We start from the raw sequence: 13,862 nt of genomic DNA on the forward strand, positions 1-13,862 counted from the left end.
GCCCAAATCGCCGAAAACGAAACGGAGGGGAAATTTGTTTTTCTCAGGCTTCGCAGATTTTTGATTATACCAGATATATTCTGAGGTATCAGACAATATAAATATTAACACGAATCTTCTTCTTTCGAACATGAAAATTCACTACTGAGACACCTTTAAATTAATGAAAATTAAAAAAGCACAACATGAAATTAATGGTTGTTGATATTTAAGGGCTTCCATTTTTTGCATTATATTTGCTTCTCTTCGATTGCCTCGTATTACTTTGCAGTTAATAAAAAAGTATTCGACAAAATAATCAGTGATTAACTTTCTTAATGAAAATGAAGTCGGCATAATTTTTTAAGGAAATGTCCAAAATATCAAAAAGTTTTTTGGTGCGGAATTAACAGGCTAAAAAATTTAAAAATCTGGTTTTCTTGGAGCATTTTCGGCCTTCTTCACAATAAACCAGTTTCCTGTGCTCTCCATTATCCATTGAGAATATTGTGCAAATAAAAATCTCGTTGCTGCCGCTGTTTTTTTTTCGTTTTCACTGAAGTTCGGAACACTTTGACGACAGCAAGCGACAAGCAGCATCTGTCAAATTTTAAATACACACGTTCTTACGGACACAATTATTTTGACGACAGCACGACATCTTGGCTACAGGACTGCAATTGTCGACGTCGCCAAATTAAATCTATTTCTAATTTTGCCGGCGACAATGAGTAGATGTAGTGCTGCAAAATTAAATTGTCGCAAAATTAATCACATATTCTTGATTGGTCATGTTTTTCTTATTTACTTAAATAAAAATACACAATTTGTGAAATAAATATACCAAAATGTCAAACTTTAAAATCAGCTGTTTGCTATGTCGCTGAGGTCTTCAAAATGTTTAAGAAGCTGGCTTCAAGGCGACATTTGTCGACAAAATGATGTCGCTGTCGTTACGTCGTGAAGTTGCAGTCGTCAAAGTGTTCCGAGCTTGAAGCTGGGCAGCATTTCGCCACTAACGTCGCACAAATCAGATCCCACTTGAACTTCGGCGAGTAAACATGAGAGGCTAGTAAACATGAGCGACGAAGCGGATGATGCGGTTGCGCGTTTGGTTATTTATGCGTAAAAAACAAAATAAAAAAGCATAAAACAAAGAAAGGGTACGAGTGAATTGTTTTTAAATAGAAAAAAAAAACAATATTATTATTCTGTAGATGGCAAGAGAGGAGCAGATGCATAGTTTGTCCCCCGTTTTTCCCATTTTAGGTAGAATTTCTTTGTCCGCTTTATGCGTACGAAGCATCTGGATATGAGGAGTCTTGAAAAAAATCCGTCTGATTTGTTCGCACACCACGCCACTAACGAGAAAAATTACATGGAACCAGTGTTGCCACAAGATTTTTTTATTTTTTACCAAAATCACCAGAAAAAGTTACCAAATTCAACAAAAAATTACCAAACTTATTTTATGTGCTGAAGTATACATACATACAAGCTTTCCAGGCAATCAGCGCTTCATTATGCTATAATTTTTTTATCTGCGTGGGCGCTGAAAGCTACAACACCAGAAATACTGGGTTAGGATTTCAAAACTAAGTGTGGCCGAAGAACCAAATTTGTCGATTGCGTGTCGTTTTATGAGCGTGGTACTGTCTTATGGCTCAGAATAGTATGTTTTGCATTTGGATATACACCTCCATTCATACAAAGCTCAGGTCACAAAACAACTGAAGGCGTATGATCACTCGCAGTGTCATGGATACCGTTCATTGCAACAGAGGATTATCAGACATATAAGTAATTTCCCGTAGAGGGGATTTCATTTGGCCACTGAGATCATCCGACTTGGCCTTGTTGGACTTTTTTATGAGGCTACTCGGATGGCCGTATTTATGCGAATACTTAAACCTTAAAATTTGGAGCACTTTAAAATCAACGTTTGTCCAGTTATGGCCAATATACCTGTACATATGTTAACAAATGACGGAAAAAGTCAACGGTTCAAGGCAGTCCTGAAAGGTTTCGACTCACGTGAAGGGCCCTACTGATTACCGTAGCTTGTTGAGCGAAAACATATCATCGATGTTTTTACAAAACGGCCAATCGACCAATGCGAAACCGCCTATCTTATGGCACTCAAATTTTGCAGGAGAGCGAAAAGGCGGTTTTTCTTTGAAGGCATTACCTTGATAGGCGATATTTTCTTTAGCTATAATTTTACAAATCTGTTGTTTTAATAACGATTTATAAATTTGTATGCATAAATCTCGATGCCTGGAGTTCAGGGTTACCAAATGGCATTTTTGCAAAACGGCGTATTAGGTGGTTTTGCAACTGGTCGATGGACGGTTTTGAAAAAACGTCAACGATCTGTACATATTTACATAGAACTTTACTCATATGGTTGCCGGAGTACACGGGAATATTGATGGCAAATGCAAAGCTGCTGAACTGACAAGGAAAGGTAGGACATGCCACAACCTTCCAGGATAGGACTCAGTAGATATAGCAATAGCAACTTTGACGTTGTTTGTTAGAGATCACACTATTCAAGAACCAAGGAACGCTGGACCAAGTTTTCGTCTTGCCAAACTTTCAGGATTACTGGTTATTTGTATAAAAAGAAACGCTTACGGGACTCATCCTAATGTGGAATCAGTTCCTGTATTGATCTATGTGACATGTAGGACCGAATCGAAAAAGTTACCAAATTTAAAAATAAATTACCAAATTTGATAAGTAAAGAAAAAAATTACCATTTTTGGTTAAAAATTACCAAAGCGGCAACGCTGCATGGAACACCAACAAATCCGTCGGATTTGTTCGCTGTTAGCATGATGCTAGTTGTTTTCCGCCGACGCTGCTGCTGCCTATCGCCCTGTTACTGCTCCATCGCTCACTTTCGTTTTTGTTTCGTCATCTCTTTGGGACTACAGCAGCTGGGACTACAACGATGGGCAGAGAGAGCTTTTACTCTGCATGCGCCTATAAAAAATGTATAGAAAGCTTAAAAGAGCTTTGCCCGCGGGCAAGGCAGTGGCCTGCAGTGGACTACGCACACAACGTGTAAGTAATAATAGTGGTGGAAAACTATCGATAGTGGACACCATCGATAGTTGATGATAGTTTTTTGGGTCACTATCGATTGTTCCGATAGTAATTTTTTCCGATAGTGCGCTGCCATCGATAGTCTCAATAGTGCGCTGCCGTCGAAAGTCTCGATAGTGTAGATGTATTTTTGTAATTTGAATGCAGCAAAAAGACAGTTAAAATTACGTTTGAAGGTAATAAGAATTCATTTATTTAAATAATAAATAATATAATAAATTGCAGGTTTGAACTTGCTGAATAATCTCGTTGATTTTTGAATTTTTTTTTTTTGCTATCAGTGTCCCGCAAAGTCTTCCCTATAAAAACGAACTTTTTTGTATAGAAGAAATTTCGTGACACTGTTTATTATACTAAAATTTAAAGAACTATAAAATTGCATACCAAACATTTTTCTCAAAATTCTGATTCCAAAGTTTGAAATTTTGGTGAAACTGTGAGGAATTTTATTAATTGTTGCACAAAGTTTGAAATTGGGATTTACATGGTTTTGTTAGACGATAAGCTGGGCTTTTATAAAAAATTAATAAGCTTTAAAGTAAAAAAGAAAAATATGTCGCGACACTATAAAGTGTTCATTAATTTACTTAAATTCTTGTTTATCTATATGGGCAAATCTAAAAAACAGGTAACCTTTGTGTTATTTAGCTTTATTTTCACTGTTGTAAACTAAATCAAGCTGGTTGCTTTTGAATATAATTCCTTGACGTATACTTGAAGCCTCAAAAAAAATTTGGATCAATTTGCTGCATAACTTTTGAATTATAGGTGTTTAAATTTAAAAAAATAATGAAAACAAGTGAATTTTTTATGTAATTTTTAAGAGGGGCACAATTAATTATGTCATAACTTTTGAAGCAGACCATATCCTGATTTGAAATTAAATGGGCATTTAGCACTTATGTGTACACTTCATATGTAGTAGGTAAGAAAAGTGTGCCTTAAAAAATAACGAAATGGCAAGTAACTCAAAGTCTGTAACTCCACATTTCACAATTTTCAAAATTTTTGTTTATCACGTATAGGTTTTGAAGCATTTAATTTTAAGAACCTTTTAGGTATGTGTTGCATTCTACAAACAATTACGAATAATTTGATACCTTAGCAAGATGTGTGCTTTCAGAATAAACTAACTTTTAAAGATAAAATATTCTGCGATCTTGAGCGTAATTTTTATTCCAAAAACACCTTAATTGAAGGCACATTTGGAAAATACGTCGAAACGATCTAAATCTTTTTATAACTGCTAGTCCTCATAAATTTACATATACCTGTAAAATGCTTCAAAAAATGTGTCTCTAGAAGTTTGTAAAAACCCTGATTTACTACTTTTAATGCTGGTCCTTCTTTTAGTCAGAATATTTCGAGAGTGGTATCAAAGTAACTTTTTTCGACAAATGTTCTGATACTTGGTATTACTTAATTGGAGCCTTCTAAATTCAATGGCGTTCTCAGTTTTGCCCTATTGGCTCCACTTTTCGAGATAGCAGTACTTGAAACTTTGCTTAGATTTTAACTATTTTATAAAAAAACTCCCTGAGTTTTGAAGATATTTTACTAAAATTTTGCACATAACCGTTTTTTAATATTACCTTAACTATTCCATAAAATCGTCGAAATCGGTTTACTAAAACATCTAGCTCCCATACAACTAATTGATCAGAGTGGTTGTTTTGCGTTATAACTCATCCAATTAAACAGGTTAAAATTTAGTATAGGTTAAATTTAACATATAGCACGCATACAAATTATTATTCAGATATGAAGTTAGAGTTATAGCGCAAAAACACATATCTGAGTAATCAGTTGTATAGGAGCTATATGTTAATGTGAAACTATTTCGATAATTTTAAGGAATAATTAAGGTAATATTAAAAAAGTGTTATGTGCAAAATTTTAGTAAAATAACTTCAAAACTGAGTTATTTATAAAATAGTTAAAATTTAATCATATTTTCAAGTACCGCTATCTCGAAAACCAGAGCGAATCTGGTAAAACGGAGCATGCCATTGAATTGAGAACGTCCCAATTAAGTGAGTTCAACTTTCAAAATCTTTGCTCAAAGTTTACAACTTGAACAGCACTAATTTGCACCCAGCTTATTTTTTTGTTTTCTATTTCACGTCTAACTTTTGAAGCACTTGATGAAAATGAATTACACTTATATTAATCGATTTATTAAGAGATTACGAATAAAATGATATATAAAACATAAGTGTGCTCACAAATTTAAAAATTAAAAATTTTTTTTGAAAGTGTACCTATTTTTAGATTTGCCCATATATATAAAAATGGTGTGAAAAATGTATAGTAATTCATCAATTGAGAACGGTTGGGCCTATTTGGCTAATTTTTTTTCAGTTGTTCGTAATTTCAAGGAGAAGGTTTTTACGAAAGAAAATTTTGGGAAAACCCTCCGGTGGACCAGGGACCGATCTATTCGAAAAAAGCGTATTTATGGTCCGATTTGCTTAAAATTTGGTAAGTAGGTAGCTTTTTGCCTATGTTAGCACATAGGATGCTTTCTTTCCGGTAAGTGGACCAGGGACTGATCTATTCTAAAAAATCGTATTTATCGTCCGATTTGCTTAAAATTTGGTACCTAGGTAGCTTTTTGCCTAGATTAGCACATAGGATGCTTTCTTTCCGGTAAGTGGACCAGGGACTGATCTATTCTAAAAAATCGTAGTTATGGTCCGATTTGCTTAAAATTTGGTACGTAGTTAGCTTTTTGCCTAGCTTAGCATATAAGATTCGTTTTTTTCCGGGTAGTTTCACTTCTTCTTCTTATCCGCCATGTTAGCTATCTGACAGAAAACGTGTTTCGTATTTTTTGTTGTACCAACTTTTTCAAAAAAAGTCCAGCTTTTGACGTTGGAAAAATAAAACCAAAGAAAGCCAAACATATAAGTAGAAAATTTGTCTAATATTTTTAAATCATTTTCTTCATAACTGCTGCTTCCGTGGATATTGCAACACACGGAATAGATGTAATAATGCAGCTATAGGAGCCACCTCATACCACAAAAATTATCGGCCGCCTATTTGAATAGTAGGGCTCGCTTGAAATATGTACATGAAGATGTATGGAGGTGCGCACACTACACCAACTTAATCGCTCCGACCAATTAGTTGTGGTGCAATGGAAAGACGAGCAAGCCCAACTAAATCGGCGGCCGATAAAGTCCGTGGTGTGCGATGGGTCTAAAAGATATTAAACAAGACATTGCAGTCACATTTTCGTGTTTAGGATTTTTATTCATGTGATTAGCAGTGGCAAGAATGTATGTATGTATTAAATATATAAAAATGGTATGAAAAATGTATAATAATACATCAATTGAGAACGGTTGGGCCGATTTGGCAAAATTTTTCTTTTAGTTGTTCGCAATTTCCAGGAGAAGGTTTTTACGATAAAAAATTTTGGGAAAACTTTCCAGGAAAGTAAGGAAATTGGAAAAATCGAAAATTGATTTCTTTGTATGGATTTTTTTGTACAATTACTTCGGGATGGCTCTCGAGTGCACAAAGTTTTAATTTTTCCGATACGCTAAAAAATTAGCATATAGGATCCATTTTTCCCGTTAAGTGGGCCAGGGGCCGATCTATTCGAAAAAGTCTTATTTATGGTCCGATTTGCTTGAAATTTGGCACGTAGGTAGCGTATTGTCTGGGTTAAAATATAGGATACTTTTTTCTGATAGGTGGAGCAGATACCGATCTATCGGAAAAAAATCTTATTTATGGTGCGATTTGCTTGATACTTGGCACGTAGGTAGCTTATTGTCAGGGTTAAAATATTGGGTACTCTTTTTCTGATAGTTGGACCAGGGACCGATCTATTCCAAAAATTCTTATTTATGGTGTGATTTGCTTGAAATTCGATACACGTATTATAGATATGCGTAGAATAGAATTAAGTCATTGTTTTACAGTTCGAAAGGTGTTTGAAGGCGCCGCAAACATGCGGGTATTGGCTATTTAACAATAGTTATTACACACGCCATCAAAAATAGAAACATTTGATGCAGCTAATGTTAACGCTATTTTTGACGTAAGCATAAAGTTTCCGTCAGCTCCAGATTTTAAGAAAAACAAGGTCAGTGTCAAAGAATTGCGATTTTGCAATATTTGAGACGCTCTAGCAAAGAAACAAAGCCCACTTAGGCTTAGATTAAAGAAAGAAAATCTCGGCTACTATCCCTTCAAATTCCTGCACCTTTGCTTGATGGTAACTTATAGTTATTTGTTGAACAGGAAAAACTGATTTTAGGAAGTTTGAGTACCTACCGCTATTAAGCAAAATTCCACTTAAGCTTAATTAAGGCTTGGACTTCTGACTTCAATCCCTGAAAGTACCATTCCTGCACCTTGACCCTGCGGTCCTTGCTTTACGTTGACTAAACAGAATGTGGATCAATGATACTCACCAGTTTGGAAATTGCCACCAACTAGACTATACAGATTCAAGAACGTTTCACTATCGAGCCGCAGGGACTTCTTCCCGGTATAACGCTTTCATCAGGTTATTAAAGACGGTAATGGAGGATATGCCTTCTGTCGACCACAAAACCAAACGTGAACGTGAATTGCTTGCGAAATGTTGGACCAAATATTTGAATAAAAAAATTAATTTTGGGCGGGACGAAGTTCGCCGGGTAAGCTAGTTTACTTATAAAACTCTAACATTTCTAGTTTTATGATTTTATGTGGAGATTTTTTGTACACAAATTTTCATAACTTAAGCTCTAGTTTTATGTTAAAGCTATTACATATAATGAATAACATGCAATATGAACATATCTATAACAAACACGCTACCTTTTACATTGTGAGTTAGCTATTTGTTCATATTTTGTTACACTATCCGCACGAGTATTATAAAAAATTTCATACAAGCGCGTTTCAACATAGATATGGTACATAAAAATCATACATAGATATGGCAATTCCTCGATAGTATCGAACTTCAAATATGGCCGATAGTGGTCGCCATCGATAGTTGCGATAGTGATGTCCCATCGATAGTGCCATCGATAGTTTGCCACCACTAGTTAAGAGCAAATCATAACCACTCGCGCCACATCGACTCGCTTGACAGGCACGCCAATGGGAAGGAGTCCAACAACACAACAGCAAAGGTGAGATCTCGCCTAATGCTGCGTGGATTTCGCAACTGGAGGCGAACATTGTGAGTGCGGTGAGAGAGTCAACGAGGAAATCAGGTGAGCGTTTATGCTACTGATAGGAGAGCTGACGGCTGAACTTGCAAATTTAAAGCTAAGTATTAAAGCTCTTGAAGAAAGAGTAGTCCAGCGGAACAATGTTGTGCCGAAACAGATAAGCGGCGGAAAGACGTTCATACTCTCAAACGCATTTCGACGCATTTACACAAAATCACGAAACAAATGCGTTCCAATTGCCGTACTATTTTATTGAACGCACTCAGAAACAAAAGTTCCACAAAAGCTTTGGTTTGTTTTTGACATTTGGAATTTTTCAAACAAAACAAACACAACGAAATAAATAAATCTTTGAAATTTGTGTGTAAAAATTGTTAATTTATACAAGAGCTTTACACATTTTTAGTTTAATCAAAGAATAATTGCCTTTTTGTGTCCAAAAAGCGTTAACAATATAATAAATGTAGTGTTTGTTTACATACATTTTGTTTTTGTCTTCCCTTTTCATTTGATGAGAAGTCAAAGCAAATGCGGATCAAGCAGTGTAAACACCTTCAAATGACTGATTTCAAATCACGCATTTTGGTCCAATGTAAATGTAATATTACCTAATATTCACGCACGCCGCCAATTTAGTGTCAAAAATTTCTCATGCACATACAACTTGTATGGGACCAACCGAATTGAACGGCGTGCGTATGAAGCTAACTCAATTTCCAATTTTTGTTCTGCGTGATATTTTGATTTGACGTTTCGCTCAATGAAATCAAATGCAAACGCAAGCAAGCCAATTTCGGGCGACGCAAAAAAAACAAATTCGATTGCGTGCGTACCAAGCGGAAGCCGCGGATATTAGGTTAGCCTGTAATAGCGGTACCGCTCAAGAATGATAGAATACAAGATTGCGCCGTCCTGTGCGTTGACATTTGTGTACCACAACTAAACAAAGAATAGAGCGAAAAGAAGAACGAGTTGAAACTTCCAAAGCAGTTCACTTTACAGCGAAAAACATGTTTTAATTTTGCTAAATGCGAAAATATATCATTTTTCTCCTAATATATTAGAGAACAGTGAACATTTTAGTGCACTCCATTAATTTGCAATTGAGGCTGCTTCAACAAACGTTTTAGTGCACTCCATTGCTTTGCAATTAAGGCTGCTGCAGAAAACTGCAGCAGCATCTCTGCGGGATTGATTAGTTAACTTTTTAATGGAGGCTGCGTGGAGCAGACACAAAATCATTGTGAGGAAATGCTGTTAATATAATAATAGAGAAACATTTGGGGAACGGCTTTGCCGTGCCCTATGCACACAAAATGCAGCGATTCGTCCCAGCGCTACACTTGCATCTACGCTTCTTGCATCTTGACGGCTGTCGCAATTTAACACACAGCACTTCATTGTATTAGTTTTTAAGCAGTCTTCAACTCAAGAGTCACTCACAAATTGCAAATTAACACAATTTAAACTGATTTTTCACTTATAGTTCAAATTTCTCTTTCGCTGATTTGTTAACAAAAGGTTATTTACAAGTTACCACAACTGTCAAAATCGGCAAAACCAAAGTAGCGGTACCACTGACGGCGCCACCTTTGTGGGTACCGCTTTTATGTAACACCCGATTTACATGATTCAAGTACTTGAAAGCAATTCTTGCTCATTCTCTTTTGTGTTTTCTATTTGCTTTTACACGTTTCAATTCTGTTGAATTCAAGTTTTTGGTTCTTTAAATGGGAAGCAACGAAAATGCTAAAAGCAAAGCAAGAAAGTTGAAACGACTTGACGGTACAGACGCATGTGTACTCGTCCCTTTTCTTCTCACCCCCTCTCTTCCACATGCGAGCAGAATTGAATTCAATACTTGAACTGTGTAAAAGCAGTCTAAAGCTAAATGAACGTAACGTAGATTTGTGATTTTATGTTGTACAGGCTTTCATTGCTTTTCACAAAGTTTATTAGGACTTCATCCTCTTCGGCCGTCCATGCACTTTCCACTTTATTATTCAAAATTGATACAAATATATATTAAATCAGTGGTCTGCAAAATTTTAACTATGACTGTGTTGGTGAGAACAAGAGAACTGCTCCGCATGACCAACCCAGTAGGAAATTACGAGAAGTGAAAAAAATGTTTAACTTATCGGTCTTCAATAAAAACATATAAATACATATATTTAACACATACATATGTTCATATATGTGCATGGCTCTTTCTTATGATGTGTAAAAATTGCATAGCTGTAACGATTAGCTCACTAGAACAAAATCAGCCTTATCCTGACTTTCGCCCGAAAAAAAATTCACCCGAAAAATGTTCATCCGCGCACAGTAAACTCACGGAAACAAATGATAAAGCTGAATATGAATTAGTTTTTTCCTTGGAGTATATGTAATTCAAAACAAAAAAAAATTCAAAATTCATTTGGATTCACCCACGTCAAATATTGCAAATTTAAATAAAAAATTTAAATTAATGTTCATCAAAATTTTCCATATCATTATGAAATGATTAAAAATGTGTTTTAATCGCATACATATTCCCTATAACAAGCACCTTTTAATTCCTTGAAAAAAAACTAATTTTTTTTCATTAAAAAGTCGTTATATTTCTTCTTCTTCAAAATGTTTCCTTATCAAAAGAATCAAAATGTCTTTGAATAGCATATTCTTTATATTTTAATTACTTATAGCACAAAAGGCATTGCATGTCACCAAAAGCATTTTCAAGCATCTAATAGTTCTCGCAAGGCATTTTTGCATACAAGAAACAAAGCGCAACAGTCGAACACGATGTCGATTCGTTGCAGGATTGAGAGAATACAAAGGTTGCGCCGATCTCGGACCGTGATTCCTCTCTTAACGAATTTGACAGAATCGTTGTTTGCATGACGTCACACTGGTGCAACTTGTTTACGTTTTCCTTGCAACATTTTTTCTTATTCTTCCATCCTTACTCACGTTTTGGCATTTCTCTCTCGCAATTGCACCAGTGTGACGTCACAGAAAAGTTATTCTCAAAAATCCTCTCTGATCGGCGCAATCTTGAATTCTATCATTCTTGGATTCGTTGCTCTCTAGCCAACGACTAAACGATAGAGCGTAAGAATACGTGTGAGTTGATCTTCCACAATTGTGGTATGAAGCGCCGACCACTGTATTCAATGCTTTTATTTTGGTCAAAATAATTGTAAACAAATTATGACGTTGCCAAAAAACGTTGATAAATAGTTCTACACCGTCACAGTCGCCGCCAGCAATATTACGGCACATCTGACTTATTAAAACTAATAGAAGAACATAATTGGTTTTGGAATTCGGAATAATATGTAAGTATGTAGTTATTATGATCAGCGTTGGCTGAAGCATCTTCTGTTTCAGCTATCCGCCGATATCATAAACCAGCGTAATTATAGTTTCGTTCCTCAACTTTTCTGGATAAAACCTGTAAAACTGTCAAAAAGAAAAAGTGCTCTCAAATAAAGAGAGAAAAGCCAAGAAGTACGGGAACGCTTTTCGGGTAAAAACTGGTAAAACGGTCAAATACACCGTGGGCGCCATTTTTTGTTTACATAGTTTTTTTTATAATTTTTTTTTTATATTTAATAAGGTGAAAATGCAGATGTGTCTTGGTTTTTGCATATTCAACTTTCAAATCGTTTAAACAGCTGATGGTTTGACACTTTACCTGATTTTACCAGCAAAAATTCTTTGGATAAAATCTTGCAACTTCTGACAAAGAGAGGATCGATTTTACTCTCCCATTTTTCCCCTACCTTACCAGAGAACCACGTACGGGAACGCTTTCTAGTAAATTCCTGTAAATGCTTGCAACTTCTTGCGAGTTAGGGAACGCAACTTGTGTTATTTTGCCCGTTACTCATTTGATTTTTAAAAAGTCTTCCATTCATATTTTGTTGTTTGTGCCCGTCAGCACATCCCCACAGTATTTCTGCGGCGTGGGTAGACAAACAACCAACTGCTCATCGTACATACATATACTTAGAACATTTAAATCGGTGATGGGCACAAAAAAATTTCGAACATAATGTGTATGGAAGAAACTCTCAGTAAAAACAATACCAAAAATCAACTCAATTTTTATGGGCTGCAAAACTTCATTTTGAAAATTTTTATAAAAAAATCTGTATAGAAAGTTGCGAATTTGTATGCAAATTTATTGCATTTTCCCGAGTTTTGCACGAAGTTTAGCAATTTTATGTTTATGTTTTCTGATGTATTTAGTATAAACTGTATTTTTATAAGGAACAAAAAAGGTACATGCATTGTGAAAAATTCTCTGTGCTTTAGTTGTGATAAATTGTTTTGTTTTGCTGGTGTACGTTGTAATGATCTCATGATCTCATGTTTTTATGTTTTTGTTTTTGTTTTTGTTTTCCAAAATAAAATTTTACTACATCCTTTTGTACGTGATTTTTTGTCGAAACGAAAGGGAAGGGAGCGAGAGGCCTCTCTCCCCCTTAAGTGTCCCGGTTTGGCAACAGAGATAGTATCTGGCACTCCTACCCAAGAGGGGCATAACATGAATGAAAAAAAACGGAATAGATTTTAAGTCAAGCGGAGTAGATTTCAAATTTTTTCAAATACCGGAGTAAATCTAATCTGATCTTAGTGAACTCCAAACACTAGTAAGGGACGAATTTTTTACATTTTAACGCTAATGACCCACAGATGGCGGAAAAACACAAGGTTGTATCAGACTTTCGACGTGGTTTCGAGTTGGTTAGCTTTTAACCATCTCAGTGAAATGGCTAAGTGCTGTCATTTTTATATGGCGGAACTACGCTAAATGAAGTGGGTTATCGGGATAACCAACTCAACAGCCACAACTACGTGGTTAGCTCCGGTGGGGACATGGTATAAGAAGCTGAGAACAAATATGCCCATCGCTTTGAAGGCTAAAAACAATAACAATTTACTTTTAATTCCCAATAATTCGCTTATCAGTTATTCGCGAAAATTCCGTTTGATTTCATGTGTATACTGCAGAAGGGAATTCAAGTCAGAACTAAATAACTACTGTGGATGGCACAACTGGTGTGGATTTCCACAATATATTTGTATAAGTCGAACGAATTTGTATGAAAAATTAGAATTAGCCGCGGGCTTTATTTTCTTTTGTCGGTGAACCTTGTTTCCATTTCGAAAGGGAAATAATGCCCGTGGGCTTTATTCAATTTTTTAGGACATACAAGTCCTCGGGCCGTATTTCACTGCACCACAATTTGCAGCACTTAGTAAATTTACTCATAGCTTGCTAATTTGAAACTCTGTACTTGGCTTCACGCCACTGTATATTATGGCAACTTTAAATATCAAGCAAATAATTCCAGCAATTATACGACTCAGCGATGAAGATTTCGATGTTTTTCGTCGAAGAAAAGAAATGTTTACAAACAACAACATAAAGACCGATTTGTTTTTTTTTTTAGTTTAACTTCAAAAGCATATTTCCTGGGATTCAAAAATTTTAACCCAAAGGTTAGTCGCTACAGGAAGCATTGGTGTTATGGAAGAGATTAAAAATAAAATATCTCAAATGAAGAATAAGGAATATTTAAAAATATTAAA

Source organism: Rhagoletis pomonella, unplaced genomic scaffold (genome assembly GCF_013731165.1).
Source record: "Rhagoletis pomonella isolate Grant_MI unplaced genomic scaffold, Rhpom_1.0 Rhpom_scaffold_00009, whole genome shotgun sequence".
In the NCBI taxonomy this organism is placed as follows: domain Eukaryota; kingdom Metazoa; phylum Arthropoda; class Insecta; order Diptera; family Tephritidae; genus Rhagoletis; species Rhagoletis pomonella.